The sequence below is a fragment of the Dipodomys merriami genome, unplaced genomic scaffold (assembly GCF_024711535.1).
Source record: "Dipodomys merriami isolate MVZ:Mamm:240054 unplaced genomic scaffold, mDipMer1.0.p SCAF_8, whole genome shotgun sequence".
NCBI lineage: Eukaryota > Metazoa > Chordata > Mammalia > Rodentia > Heteromyidae > Dipodomys > Dipodomys merriami.
In genome coordinates, this window is record NW_027206401.1 from 52912274 (window position 1) to 52927499 (window position 15226).

The window sequence follows — 15226 nt, forward strand, 5'->3', positions numbered from 1 at the left end:
ATGAAAGTGCCTATGACCTGGGTGCCAGTGGCTCATGCCTGCAATCCTGGCTACTCAGGAAGCTGAGACCTGAGGATCCCAGTTCAAAGCCTGCCGGGGCAAGAAAGGCTGTGAGACTTTAATCTACAATAAACCACTCAGAAAACTGGAAGTGCTGCTGTGGCTCAAGTAGGAGAGTGCTTGCCTTGAGCTAAAGAGCTGAGAGACAGCTTCCAGGCTCAGATTTCAAGCCCCATGACCAACAAAAAAAATGTGCCTATGAATCAATTCTTACATATTGCTTTTCCCATATAGAAAATCTGAAGGAACACATCAGTAATGCTTTTTGAAAGCAAAAAAAATGTTACCTGTTGTGGCAGAGATAATTATACAACATGTTTGAAATCTCCAAATCTTGGCTTCCTATTGTGTAAAGATCACCATTTCATTTTATTCTTAATAATCATTCTAAGAATTGTGTTTTATTATTCAAACACACAGGATTACAGCTTAAAATTACAAGTCAGGTATTTAAGTGTGGAATCTAGAATTTGAACCCAGATCCAACCACATTCATGTCCTCTAATCTATGAAGAAGAAGGCAAGAAAGCAATTACTTATTTAGGTGCTTTGCTTTCCCTGAAAGCCAAATAAATATATAGCTCTAAAAGAGGATGGGGAGGGGAGAGTTGAGGGTGTAACTGATTTGTTAGCCAAGTTCCAAAAGTGAAATATCACATTTTTCACCCATCTAGACTTAGAAAGATATGCATATCTAGATATAAACATATTTTTATAGACATGACTAGAGAACATAATTTAAATGTGGAACTATATGGGGATGAAAGTGGGGGGGGGGGGAATGATGGAGTATAAATAAGATTAAAATACATTTTGTCTGTCAGGGGAAAGGAAGCACCATGCCCGAAGCCAGGTGCTCTGGGGAAGGGGTGGCAGCTGGGGGCCTCTCTAGGGACTCTTCAACACATTAGACTGTTTCATGAACTATATATCTCTTGTGCTCTTTTCTGAAATTCTATTTTATTCCTGTTCCTCTCAGTGGCCCTTAGCCTTGGAACTGTTCCAGTCAGCACCAGGCACTCCCAACCCTCTCCAAGACCAGATATCTTGGACTCATTCAGGCACTGGATATGACCAAGCATAGATGAGATGTAGGATTTCCCTATTTCAGGACCCACAAGCAATCAACTGAGCAGGTCCGCTTAAGAGAACACACTCTGAAAGGAAATTCCAGGTCAAAACTGCACCAATCCTAACAATCCCCTGCAATCTTTCAATTTTCAGATGTAGCCAGATCTACTTCTTGGTTCTACTGAACAGAATACCGTAGAAATGAGAGCTATCACTTTTGAGATTGCCATATCAATGACTGTTGTGCTCACTTTGAGGTATGTCTCTCTCTCTCTCTCTCTCTCTCTCTCTCTCTCTCTCTCTCTCTCTCTCTCTCTCTCTCTCTCTTCCCTCTCTCTCTCTCTTCCCTCTCTCTCTCTCTCCCTCTCCCTTTGCTCTGGGATAAACAACTACATATGTGAGCAGTCTATGGAGAAGGCCCCATGACAAGGAGCTGCAGCTTTCAGACATGGCCCCAGTGGAAACTTTCACAGTTGTCTCCTGAGCTCCTCACTCAGAAGTCTCTGCTAAGATTCTCTTGGATTCCTGACCCCCAGAAACTGAGTAAGAATAAATGCTTGGTGTTTGCACATATTTGTTACACAGGCAAGCTCCTGAAGTAGTGAGAAATATAGAACAGAGGTCATGTGATTCACCCTCTCTACATCCAAGTGTTATGGCCTACAGTTCAGTTGTAGTCTATAGATTAAACTGACTACACAGTCAGAAACCCTATATTGAATCCACATTCTAGTACCCAAATACATGTGACCTTGTTACTGAACTTACCTGCACCTCTTTTTATATGTAGGTATATACAATATATATTTTATAAATTGTCAGCTTATGTCAGCTTATATTAAAGAATATTCATCTGAAAAATGCTTCAATAGTCATTGTGGGCAATCAACATTAATAGCAACAACATCTATCAAATGAATGACTATAGTTATTACATTATAGGAAGAAAATTCCTGCAATATTACCAGGAAAGCAAAATAGCTATTGTCTGTTGCTCATTTGTTTTTCAGATACTATTTTCATCTGTGGCATTTGTTTTGTGTAAGTAGTAAGGACTTGAACTCAAGAAACTCATGTTGTCACTTAGCTTTTCTCTTCAAGACCATTGCTCTACCACTTGAGCCACATCTCCTCTTAGGCCTTTTTGGTGGTTAATTGGAATCTTGAGAGTTTTTCTGCTGGGCTAACTTTGAACTGTGATGCTCAGATCTCAGCCTCCTGAGTAGATATGTGATTACAGGTGTGATCCACCAGTGCCTGCCTCCAGATTCTATTTTAACAGTATTTCCTTAAGCTTATTTATGGTATGTTATTTAATCCTCATAATCACTGGAAGTTACAGTCTCCTAGTTTTATAATTTTGCCTTGGAGTATGCTGTGATTCAAAGAGGCTAAAATTCAAGCCGGGCGCTGGTGGCTCACGCCTGTAATCCTAGCTACTCAGGAGGCTGAGATCTGAGGATCACGGTTCAAAGCCAGCCTGGGCAGGAGAGACCAAGAGACCGTGAGACTCCTATCTCCAATAAACCACCAGAAAACTGGAAGTGGCTCTGTAGCTCAAGTGGTAGAGCGCTCGCCTTGAGCTGAAGAGCTGAGGGACAGCGCCCAGGCCCAGAGTTCAAGCCCCACAACCAACAAAAAAAAAAAAAAAAAAAAGAGGCTAAAATTCTCAAGGTCTCACCCTGACAAAGTCACTGCTGTAGTTTGGGTATTGAATGTGCTAAGGATTTAATCACTAAGACAGCAATATTGGAAGATGCTGGGAGCCCTTTAAGAGGTGAGTCCTAATGGGGAGGTCCTCAGGTCAAGAGCTTCCTGCTCCCCTATTATGCCTGTCATCTGAGCATCTGCTCTGACACAGGATATGTAATCTTTGTCAGAGGCCCAAACCAAGAGACCACTTGATCTTGGACTTGAACCCACAAAATGTAGGGAAGCTAAAGGACCTTTTCAATTAAAAGCTAATTTTTTCAAGTATGTTACTGTAGTAAAGCAAACTGACCAATGCAACCATGGTGACAACAAGTGCTCTCCTTCTGTTTGTTTGTGTAAGTATGTATGTGTGTATTGTTGATCATGAAGCTTAAATTCAGGGCCCAAGCACTATCTCTGAACTTTTATGCTAAAGACTAGTGCTCTTCCACTTTGAACCACAGCATCACTTCCAGTTTTCTAGTGGTTCATTGCAGATAAGGGTATCATGGACTTTCCTGTCCGGGCTGGCTTCAAATAGTGATCCTCAGATCTCAGCCTCTTGATTGAATAGCTGGGATTACAGATGTGAGCCACCGGTTCCCAGTTCTCCTTCTTTTCAATGCCAGGGCTTTAAACTAACTTCGGTTCCCAACTCAAAGAAATTCTATGCACCTTCTCCTTGTCACTCCTAGCTCTTGGTCCTCCAGCTCTACAAGGGCAGTGAGGAGAGGAAACTTGTGATTCTCTTTTTACAGGTCACCAGAAAGCCATGAAGAATGGAAAATAGAGTAGGAACAAGATCAGGATAGTAAGAATTCTTGTGTTTCCCTACATATTACTTTTTTCCTTCTCAGCAATTTTTATTTGAAAGTTTAACTGTAATAGTGATAGCACTATACATTGACTCTAATGATTGATTATTGATCTTAAAAATTCAAGAGGAAATGCCAGAGTTGTCAGAGGCCCTGATAAAATCCCTACAGTCAGGGCTAAGATGATTTGTGTTCAACTGTGTAGTTCTCAAAGGAGAATCTGAGACCCTGTAGGTCTTGGCATTAAAGTGGGCAATTCTGCCATCTAGAGGACCTGGAATCAACTACAATTAAAAGCCTTCTGTAATTTAGGGAATCATATTTAAAATGTCAAGGGAAGCCTGGAGCTAGTGGCTCATGCCTGATATCCTAGCTACTCAAGAGACTGAGACCTGAGGATGGTTCAAAGCCAAACTTATCTCCAAATAACCACCAGAAAACTAGAAGTTGTGCTGTGGCTCAAAGTGATAGAGTACTACCCCAATGACAAAAAAGACAAGGGCCATGAATGTATAATTGACTAAACACACAAAAGAAAAATACAGTCCATGTCAGAGTGTCCAGTTGAAATCTGAGTTGTCATATATCATAGAGGACCAAGGAACATCTTAATAGTGTAAACACATAGGATTTTAGCACCAAAACCAACATGAGATGAACTCATCCACCTCCTTTTTTCTTTTTGCAGCCTGGGGCTGTTAGCATTGCCTTTAGGGTCACCTGGATGTGGTGACTTGAACTTAGATCACTGAATTTCACATCTATTTGAACTTTCAGTTCATGGAGTCAGGCAGAATATTGCCTTCCACAACACAAAAGGAAAATGAACAAATTATGCATACTTCCCCAATGTAACCACTTGACACTGGAAGGAAGATGGACAGTTGCCCATCAATTGTCTCAGGATCAGGCAGTACCACCTTCCTCCCAATCCTTGATCTATCAGTATTTTCCTCAGAGTCATCAGTGTGCCTACCTCCAGTGATTTTTTCTTTTTTGGGGGGGAGGTCTGGTTGTGGAGCCTGAACTCCGGGCCTGGGCACTGTCCCTCAGCTCTTCAGCTCAAGGCTAGAGCTCTACCACATGAGCCACAGCACCACTTCCAGCTTTTTTCTTTTTGCTTAGGTGGTGCTGAGGAATTGAACTCAGGGCCCCATGCATGCAAGGCAAGCGCTCTACCACTGAGTCACCTTGCCAGCCCCATCCTCCAGTGATTTTTGAAATATACACCTTGCCTTGGAAGAATGCACTGCAGTAGCTACTGTAATTCCACCGACTTCTAGCAGCTCTGATTCAACTATCAATCTTTGACTTTCATTCCTATGTATTTTGTAAGTATAAGTAATGGAAGAGAGAAATGACGTTAAGTTTTACCAGCTGCTTCTAGACACCGGGGGTTCACACCTCTAATTCTAGCTACTCAGAAAGCTGAGATCTGAGGATCCAGGTTTGAAGCCAGCACAGGTAATCCATGAAACTCTCATCTCCAAAAATGCCCTAAGTGGAAATGTGGCTCAAGTGGTAGAGTAATAGCCTTAAGTACAAAAGCTCAGGGACAGAGCCCAGGCCCTGAGATCAAACCCCAAGACTGACACACACAAAAAAGTTTTACTACCTGTAGCTTTGAGTTTACAACTCCAAAAATACTACAGTAATAAAATTCTAATTCTACTTCCATGTTCAGAGCACATATATAACAATGTAGCTTTTATCTCTTAGGGAGTCTAAGACAGAGACATAATAAAGGACTCTGTAGTAAAACTCTCTTCCTTTTTCTTTTCCTCTACTTTTCCCCATCCTACTTTACCCTTTTTTTTCTCTAGGAAGAAAGTTTTCTTTTTCTTTCTTATTTATGTGACTGGCCTGTACATACTGACTGTACTGTCAGCACAGGGATAAAGGAATCCTAACAGGCTCCTCCCAATGATTTAACATAACAGTTAAGATTGTTCCATGATGTGTTAAAGGAGGGAGAAATGTGACAATGTGGAACATGCCAAATCCTAAAACACACACACATACACACAAAAGAACAATGGGAATGGAAAGTCACAGTTCTGTGTGTTCTCCAGCAATGTGAAGATCACATTTTACCCCCTGTAAAATGAGAAGCAGAAATACAAGGAGCAGTGGTTTATGGAACAACAGCCCATTGCAACCTCTGAATTAACCCCACCTTCCCTTGCCAACCTGAAACAAGCCTTCCAAGCCACATACAAATCCACAGATTACTTTTTTTGCCAGTACTGGGTTTTGAACTCACAAATGCTTACCTGGTTTGCTCACCTGACTGGTGCTCTACCACTTGAATCATGGCCCAAGCCTAGCTGGGTATTTTGCTGGTTATTTTGAAGATAGAGTCTCTTAGATTTATGGCTTTGAGCCACTGTCCATTGGATCTGAACCTCATGAGTAGCTATGATTACAGGGATGAACTGTCAGCATCTGGATCACCAATTACTTTTATAATATCCATTCCAAGGAAGCCCCAAAAGACTCAGATATATTAAATGACTTTTACAGATCATAGAGATAGGGGATTATTCTGACACTGGAGCCCCATTCTGTCACCTTGACAAATGAAGGCCTTGATTCCATGGCCTTTGGAACCCTGGTTTTTTCAATAAAACTAATATAATACTTAACATGCAGAAACATGCCTCGCGTTTTCATAGGTCCCAGAGTTGTTTTAAGAAGTAAGAGACTTGGAAAAAATTATATTAAGTGAAGTAAGCCAGACCCAAAGAAACATAGGTCCCATGGTTTCCCTTATTTGCAATAACTAGTATATGTCCAAGACAAGCAGAAATGATCAGGTAAGTTGATGTTAGGCAAAATGAACCCCAAGATAAGGACTCAAATGATTTTTCTTTCTTGCTATTGTTCCTAACATATTTATAAGATGATTTCTTTGTTGCTTTGTATGTCCCTCCCCCATGGTATAACCCCTGTTTTCACTGTATTTAATGTTGGTATAATTTGTGGAGGGGAAGGGAAAAAACAAATTGTGTAAATAGGGATACAGGTGGACCCATTGCACCAATGAGATGTACAAGTCGTTATGTCGAAAAACGAACTTTACAACTTTGGTGTGGGGGAGGGGGAAGATGGGAAGGGATGGGAAGGGAAAACAAAGGAGGAGGCAACAATGCTTGATAAAAAATGTACTCATTACCTTGCTCATGTAATTGTAACCCCTCTGTACAATATTTTCACAATAAAAAATAATTTTTAAAACAGAATGCTTTCTCAACCTTTTAAAAAATTTTGCTAAAGAGAAATGTAACCCTAGAGATTTGAAGCAAATGACCTTGTATGGCATCTTCTAAGTATCAATATTCATTCCATCCCACAGTGGAAAATTGCCTAGTAACATATGCATTACAGTTCTGACCCTGAAATTTATTACCTTTATTGCAAGTGAAAAACAATATTGAAAGCTACATTTCTGATCCAATTATTTCACTTGCTTTGCAAGTGAAAAAAAATGTTTTAAAAATGCTCAGAGTATGAGTGAGCAAGCCATGATTAGCTAAGAGAAATAAAAGGGGGGATTGAAGCTGTATTACAAAGCTATCATTTAAACTAAGTTGGCAGTGTCATATAAAGCATCCACCCCTCAAGGATGGACAGCAACACAGGCTCTTATAAACCAATTTGGCCAAAGAAAGTACCATGAACATCCAATGATTCCTACCTTGCATTCTGTAGAGGAGGCAGTGAAACTCCAGGAGGAAAGGGGACAGGTCCTCTGTGGACAAAATCCAGGTGATGGTGGGCATGCAGTGATAATGGTCCCTTGTCATTCTGGCATCATCTCAGTTTGTTCAAAACCAGATGTCCTGAGCTCTGTGGGAATGGTCTGTGAAAAGATAGAGAAAATGAGGTTGTTTGATCCAAGTTTCGCAGAAAGTGTTAAAGATCCATGTGAGGCAAAATGACATTCTTCTTCTACTTCTGGACTTCTCTGAATTATCAATATGTCACCATCCCCTGAGACTCTCTTAAGTGGACAACTATTGTGTTCAAGGCAGGACTTCATCCCCACTGTCAATTCCTTTCTCCAAGTCTCCATCTTTGCGTCTATCAACAGGAATGTCTTCACCATCGCTTCAGGTCCCCTGTTAGGAGAGGGGAAGAGAGGAGGGGCACTTCCTGGCAATGAGGGTGTCCGGTGATGGCATCCACAACAAAGCACATACAGACGGAAAATGGAGGTCCGCAAGGTGAAGCCACATCACTGTAGCAGGTGCAGTGTCAGTTCAGGAAAGGTGCAGCAAACGTAGCTCCAGCTCCACGACCACCGGAGTACATGGTGGAATCCTAGGGCCATACTGCGGAGGTGTATCAAGAAGGCCTCTGAGACATGCGCCTCCCCCCCTTCATTCTCTGTGGGGCTCTAGGGTTCCTTTCATCCAGGTCTTTGTAGCTCTGCATTTGCGAGTCCCCTCACCCAGCTTCAGGTCCTTTCACATGCACTTCCGGTCCCTTGACCGGCGCTTCCGGTTCCATGGGTGTCTGAGTCAGTGTGAGAAGTGGCCCACTTACCTTGAACCAGCACGAGCCAAGGAAGGCTCATCACAGGCCCATATGGACTACAATGATGGAGATCCACGCAGCCCGCAGCCCGGCCTAAGACACACCCCTGGGTTGCTGATCGCAGCGGCAGGTGCAGCACCTGTTGGGGGAGGATGGCAGTGAACACGGTCTGGGTCCTGAGACTGCCGGTGGATGCAGTAAAATCAAGCAGCCACAGGCTGGACCCAGCAGATGATACAGGACTCATTCCGGGTCTCCCGCTTCCTTTTTGGGTGGTCGCTGTGGTCATGCGTGTCCAAGCTCACCCAGGTCTGCGTGGGTGTGTGTGCGCATGCATGTCCCTCACCAGTGTGCATGCTTATGCACATTGCACGTACATACTCTTACCTTGTGTGTGCACACGCACCCCTCCCTCACAATTCCTGCCTGGGCTTCTTAATCTCCTGAGAAGCTAGTTGGAGGATTAACAAAGGGCTGGGAATGTGGCTTACTGGTACAGTGCTTGCCTAGCATATGCATGAAACCCTGGATTCGATTCCTCAGTATCACATAATCAGCAAAAAGCTGGAATTGGCACTATGGCTCAAGTGGGAAAACGCTGGCCTAGAGCATAGTGATGCTCAGGGACAGTGCCCAGGGCCTGAGTTCAAGCCCCATACAAGAAGAAGAAGGAGGAGGAGGAGGAGGAGGAGGAGGAGGAGGAGGAGGAGGAGGAGGAGGAGGAGGAGGAGGAGGAGGAGGAGGAGGAGGAGGAGGAGGAGGAGGAGGAGGAAAGGAGGAAAGGAGGAAAGGAGGAGGAGAAGACGAAGACGAAGACGACGACGAAGACGAACACGACAACGACGACGAAGAAGACGAACACGACGACGACGACGACGACGACGAAGACGACGACGAAGACGACGACGAAGACGAAGACGAAGAAGAAGAAGAAGAAGAAGAAGAAGAAGGAAAGCTCATTGGAAAACGGAGTACAAAAACTATGTTATAGCAAGTGCTACAACCCAGCAGCGTGCCATGCTAGACCTTCTATTGGATACTTTCCAGTTGTCATGGGTCCTCCACACTCTCAGATTAAGAAGCCCAGCCCGGAAATGTGAGCACGCACACACACGGTGAGAGTACACACATGCAATGCGAATGAGCACACACGCTGAAGGACACGCATGCACGCACACACACACACACACACACAGAGACGGGGATGAGCCTGCACACGCACGACCACAGCGTCCACCCAAGAAGGGAGGCTCGGAGTCTGCCTGCATCCTCTCCCAGCTCCGGCCTGAGGCTGCTTGGTTCCACTGCATCCGCCGACAGTCTCAGGACCCAGGCCGTGTTGGCTGCCGTCCTCCCCCAACGGGTGCCGCACCTGCTGCTGTTACACAACACCCAGGGATCTCTTCACCCTGTCTAAGTAGATCTCCACCATCGTAGTCCGTGTGGGCATGTGACCACGCATGCGCGTGAGGCCCTCCCGGACTAGGGCTGCTTCGAGGTAAGTGGGGCACTTCACCCCACCCCTCTACCCCACCGCGGTGGAACTGACCACCCCAGGGCCATACAGGGAGGGGAAGCAATGAGGCCTTTGAGACCCCTGCCTTCATTCTCCGTGGGTGTCTAGGGCACCGTGCGTCCACGTCTATGTAGCTCTGCAAGTGCGCATGTGTGTCCTTTCATGGTGCTTACGGCGGGTGGCTGGGGGGGGGGGAGGGTTGAGGGTGGGAGGTAGGGGTAGGTGGTGGCATTGGGGGGGGGGAATGAAGTGGCCCACTTACCTCGAACCAGCCCGAGCCAGGGAGGACATCACACGCATGTGCGGTCACTTGCCCACACGGACTACGAGAATGGAGATCCACGCAGCCCGGCCGAAGACACCTCTGGGTTTCGTGTAGCAGCAGCAGGTATAGCACCTGTTGGGGGAGAATGGCAGTGAACACGGCTTGGGTCCTGAGACTGTCGGGTGGATGCGGTCGAACCAAGCAGCCTCAGGCCGGAGCCGGGAGAAGATACAGGGCTGACTCGGAGCCTCCCGCTTCCTTCTTGGGTGGCCGCTGTGGTCGCATGAGTCCAGGCTCATCCGGGTCTGCGTGCATGTGTGTGCGCAGGTGCATGCGCGTCCCTCACCAGCGTTCATACTCATGCGCATTGCACATGCGTACTAACTGCGCGTGCGCGTAGCGCGTCTCTCTCCTCCCCCCCCCCCTCCCACTTCCCGGCTAAGCTTTAAAATTCCTGAGAAGCTGGAGAATTAACAAAAGGACGGGGAAAGTGGCTTAGTGGTAGAGTGCTTGCCTAGCATATGCATGAACGCTGGGTTCGATTCCTCAGTACCACATAAACAGCAAAAAGCTGGAAGTGTCACTATGACTCAGGTGGGAAAGCACTGGCCCTGAGCACAGCAAGGCTCAGGGACGGTGCCCAGGGCCTGAGTTCAAGGCCCAAGACTGGGGGGAGGGAGAATAAAGCTCACTGGAAAATGGGGTACCAAAACTATTGTATAGCAGTGCTACAACCCAGCTGGGTGCCACGCTAGACCCTCTATTGGACGCTTTCCAGTAGAAACTGGGCAGGTCTCACCTCAGGTCTGTGTTCCAGGGATCGGGGGTCCTCCAGCCTCTCAGGAGACTGAGATTAAGAAGCCCAACCTGGAAGTGTGAGGGAGGGGCGTGCCCGGCGCACACACGGTAGGAGTAGGCACCTGCGATGCGCATGGAGCATGCGCGCTGGTGAGGGACACGCATGCGTGCGCACACACGCGCGCGCAGACCCGGATGAGCCTGGATGCGCATGTCCACAGCGGCCATGGAAGAATGAAGCGGGAGGCTCTGAGACTGTCTGCATCCTCTCCCAGCTCCCGCCTGAAGCTGCTTGGTTCCATCGCCTCCACCTACAGTCTCAGGACCCGTCAGGCCTTGTTTGTTGCCGTCCTCCCCCAACTGGTGCTACACCTGCTGCTGCTGCTACAGGAAGCCCAGGAATCTGCTTGCCCTGGCTGTGTGGATCTTCATCTTTGTAGTCCGTGCGGGTGTGTGACTGCGCCTGTGTGTGATGCTGCCCTCTCGGGGCCCGGGCTGGTTCCAGGTAAGTGGGCAGTGAAAACTGCTATCAGAGCCATCTCTCTGGATGACCCCTATCCATAGTCTGCCCCTTCCTTCCTCTCTTCTCCATCTTCTTCTCTGTCCTTCTGCGGGAGCAAACCTAGAAAAACCCTATTTTGAGTGAAGTGGCCCAACTCATCTTCCCTTGACCCCATACCCTCTGCCAGCCCCCCTTCCCGGTGCCATCTGGCCCACCCACACCCCATTCCCCTGACCGCCTGGCCCATCTCTACCTCTTACCCATGGCTATAGAATTCGCCATTTCCCTCTCTATGTGTTGGTTTAGGGATGTGTGGACCCAGCTGTGGGAGTCAACCCTAGATAACCAAGTTCCAAGGAAAGTGGGCCACGCTTCCCATTCCCTTCCCAGCCTGACCCTCAACCCCAACCTGGCCCCACCCCCTTCTATTGTGGGAATATATAGGGGTGAGGGGATATATGTGTGTGCAAGAAGTGTGTGTGCAGATTAGTTGTAGCTGTCAGCAGAGAAGGAAGGTAGGGACTTATGGTCCACCCAGCCTTCCTTCCTGGCTATGGTCTCTGTGATCCAGGGTTTTCCATTTCCCTATATCCACTGGTAGAGCTATGGATATAGCTGCCCTCCCCCAACAGGTACAGCCCATTTTGCATGCTCTTGGTTCCTGAGAGCCTCTTCAACTTCACCATAGGTGGATATCATGTGTGGGTCCAGCTGCAGTAGCCATCCTTAGACAACCCAGATTCAATGTAAGTGAGCCCCCCTTCCTTAGCTCCCTTCATTTCCCTTTTCTCCATTCTCTGCCACTGTGTGGGAGCCATCCTTGGGCAATCCTCTTTCAGGTTAAGTGGACCAAACCTCCCTTTTGGGACCCCTAACCCCACCCATTAGGCCCCACCACAACACCACTAGCCCCCACTGCAGCCCTCTCACCAACTTACCACCCTGCCCATCCCTACCCTACCCTGTATTTTCCCCACCTCTCCCCATGCTGTCCCACACTCACCCTGTCTTCCCATCCCCCACCCTATGCTTCCTCCACCTCATGCTTCCCCAACCCAGTGCTTTCCCCACCCCAGTGCTTTCCTCACCCCAATCATGTGCCTCCCCTACTTCCTACGCCTACCCTGTCCCCCCACCTCAGGCCATCCCAGCATGCATTGGTAAGGGGAGGTGCAAGGGCCCATACCTGTGTTTCTGATGAGATAGGCCTAGACCCATGTGTCACAATCACTGGAGCTGCGGGTTCCTTGGTTTCTCAGGTATATTCTGGAAGTTGTGAAGCTGTAGCTGTGGACTTTGACTCCCTCTCAATTTGTGCTGTGTGTACCACAGGTACATGGAGCTCAAGGGTTCTTCCGAGTCACTGAGTGGACCTCCACCTTCCTGGGCCCAGTGTGGGTCCAGATGTGGGATCCATCCCCAGATAACACCAATTCAAGGTAAGTGAGTCCCCTACCTTTCATTTCTCTCTTTTCCATTTTCTCTACTCCCTCCCATGAGAGCCATCCCAGTACAGCCCTGTTTTGAGTTAGGTGGACCTAGTCCCTCTTGCCAGGCCCTCACATCCTCTGCCAGGCCCCACAACACATCCGGCTGTGTTGAGCTAGACATGTGCTATAGCAAGAACAAGAGAGGGAAGGTCAGGGATGGAGTCTGCCCTGCCTGTTCTATGGGCTATGACCTGTAGAGCTTAGGGTTTGGGGACTGGTGCTTCAGATGCAGCCACTTTCCCCAACCAACTGAAACAAGGAGATCTTGCCCGGAGGCCTCTTCATCTTCAGCTGGTAGAATTCCATCTTCTTGGTCCATGTCTTCCCAGGTGTCAGTGCCATCCCAGATGCCCCTGTTTTGAGATAATGGGCCATGTTACCCCTCCTTGGAAATTAATCATGGGTGAAGAGTTGTGTGCATTTTTGTATACACTTTCACATGAATGCACATATATGATGCCATATTGGGCTGAAGGTGCACTATAGAAAACCCAAGAGAAGGCAGGCCAGTTCTTGGAGTCTGCCTCCTCTCCCTGCTCATCTTTTCTCCCAGCTGTATCCTATGTAGATCAGGGTTATGGACCTGGAACTGGGGATGCTGCTGCCCTCCCCAACCAATGCTTCTCCTGCTACAGAGACGTACCGGGTGACCTATTCTTCACCTCGTGGATTACCTTTGGTTGGTCCATCCCTGTAGGGCCAAGGTGCCACTGCCATCCCAAATGCCCAAGATTCTAAGTAAATGGGCCTTTTTCACCACTCATGGGAATTGATCACAGCTGTGGCATTGTTTGTGTGCATGCACAAGGTTGAGGAAGGCACAAATGTATGGCTGAATTTGTCCCTTCCTGTGATATTGAGGCCCAAGGGAATGAAGGCTGAGGATGGAGTCCATGCCTCCCAGGCTATGGTTTGTGTAGCCTGGGATTGTGGGCCTGCTGAGGATGCTGCTGCCATCCACATCCAGTGTTTCACCTGTTACAGGGAGGTCCTGCATGGTGGCCTGTATTCCTCACCTCACAGACATCCATCTTCCTGGTCTGAGTGGGCCCAAGTGTGGGCACCATCCATGGATGCCCCCATTTTGAGGTGTCCTTTGCCTTAACCCTGAGGGAACCAAATCACAGTTGAGGGGTTGTGTGCATGCACATGTACAGGTGATCACAGGAACGCACATAGGTGGTACCAGATTAACCTGGCTATGTGCTACGTTGGGCCTAAGAGAAGGAAGGCCAGGGTTTGGAGATGTCCCAGCTACGGCCTGTACAGTTCAGGATTGTGGATTTGGAGTGCTGCTGCCTTCCCCAGCCAGTGCCTCTCCTGCTAAATGGGTGGTCATGCCAGGTGGCCAGTTCTTCACCTTGCCGACTATTGTTTTGCTGGTTCCTTCCTATAGGCACAGGTTCCAGTACATCCCAGATGCCCAAGTATCAAGGTAAATGGACCTTTTCCTCACTTGGTGGGGACTGATTGCGGTGTGGTTGTATGTAATATTAGCGTGAGGAATGCACTAAGTGTGGTCAGGTTTGCCTCCTCATGTGCTTTTGTGAGCCAAAGGCGAAGGAAGGCCAGAGATGGTTTTTCTTGCCTCCCAGGCTATGACTGTGGAGCCTGGGGTTATAGGCCTGGGCTGCAGATACTGCCACCCTCCTCAACCAGTGTTTCACTTCTTAACAGGGCAGTCATATCTGAGGGCTTCTTCGACTTGAGCTCCATGACCTCTTCGTGGTCTTGTGGGTCCAGTTGTGGGTGCCATCCTGGATACCTCTGATTTGAGGTAAGTTGAGGCCCACCCACCCCCTGTCCAAAAAGAATTGTGTGTGAGAGGTTTTGCAGACATTCAAAGTAATGAACATACATGGTGCTTCAGTGGCTTCACATCCCTACCCAGTGTATGTTTCTGTATCCTGGGATTATTGGTCTGGAGCAGGGGATGCTACCACCACCTTCCCTAACTAGTGCTTCACCTGCTAAAGGAGCTCATGCCTGAAGGCCTCTTGCTAACCTTAAGGAACTCTGAATTCCTGGTCTGTGTCAGGCCACAGCAGAGCCATCCCACATGCCCCCCATTTCATGATGTTAGACCTCTCCTGCCACACTGTGGGAACCAAATCACCATTGAAGGGTTGTGCATGTGTGTACACACTAGGGCATGTACATGGTTTCAGATTGGACTGGTTGTATGCTATATTATAGGACCCAATAGAAAGAAGGCTTGGGCTTCCTTGAGTAGGGACTGCCCTGTGTCACTATTTAGCTGTGCCCTGTATATCCCAGGGTTGTAGGATTGGAAGTGGGGATGGTGCCATCCTCCCCAAACAGTGTTCCTCCTGCTACAGGGAGAGCATGCCCAGTCCCCTGTTCTTTGCCTCTTGCAGATCCATCCCTGTAATCCCAGGTGACAGTGCCATTCCAGATGCCCTAGTTTCAAGGCAAGTAAGACCACTCCCACTTTGTGGTAACTGAATATTTGTGTGG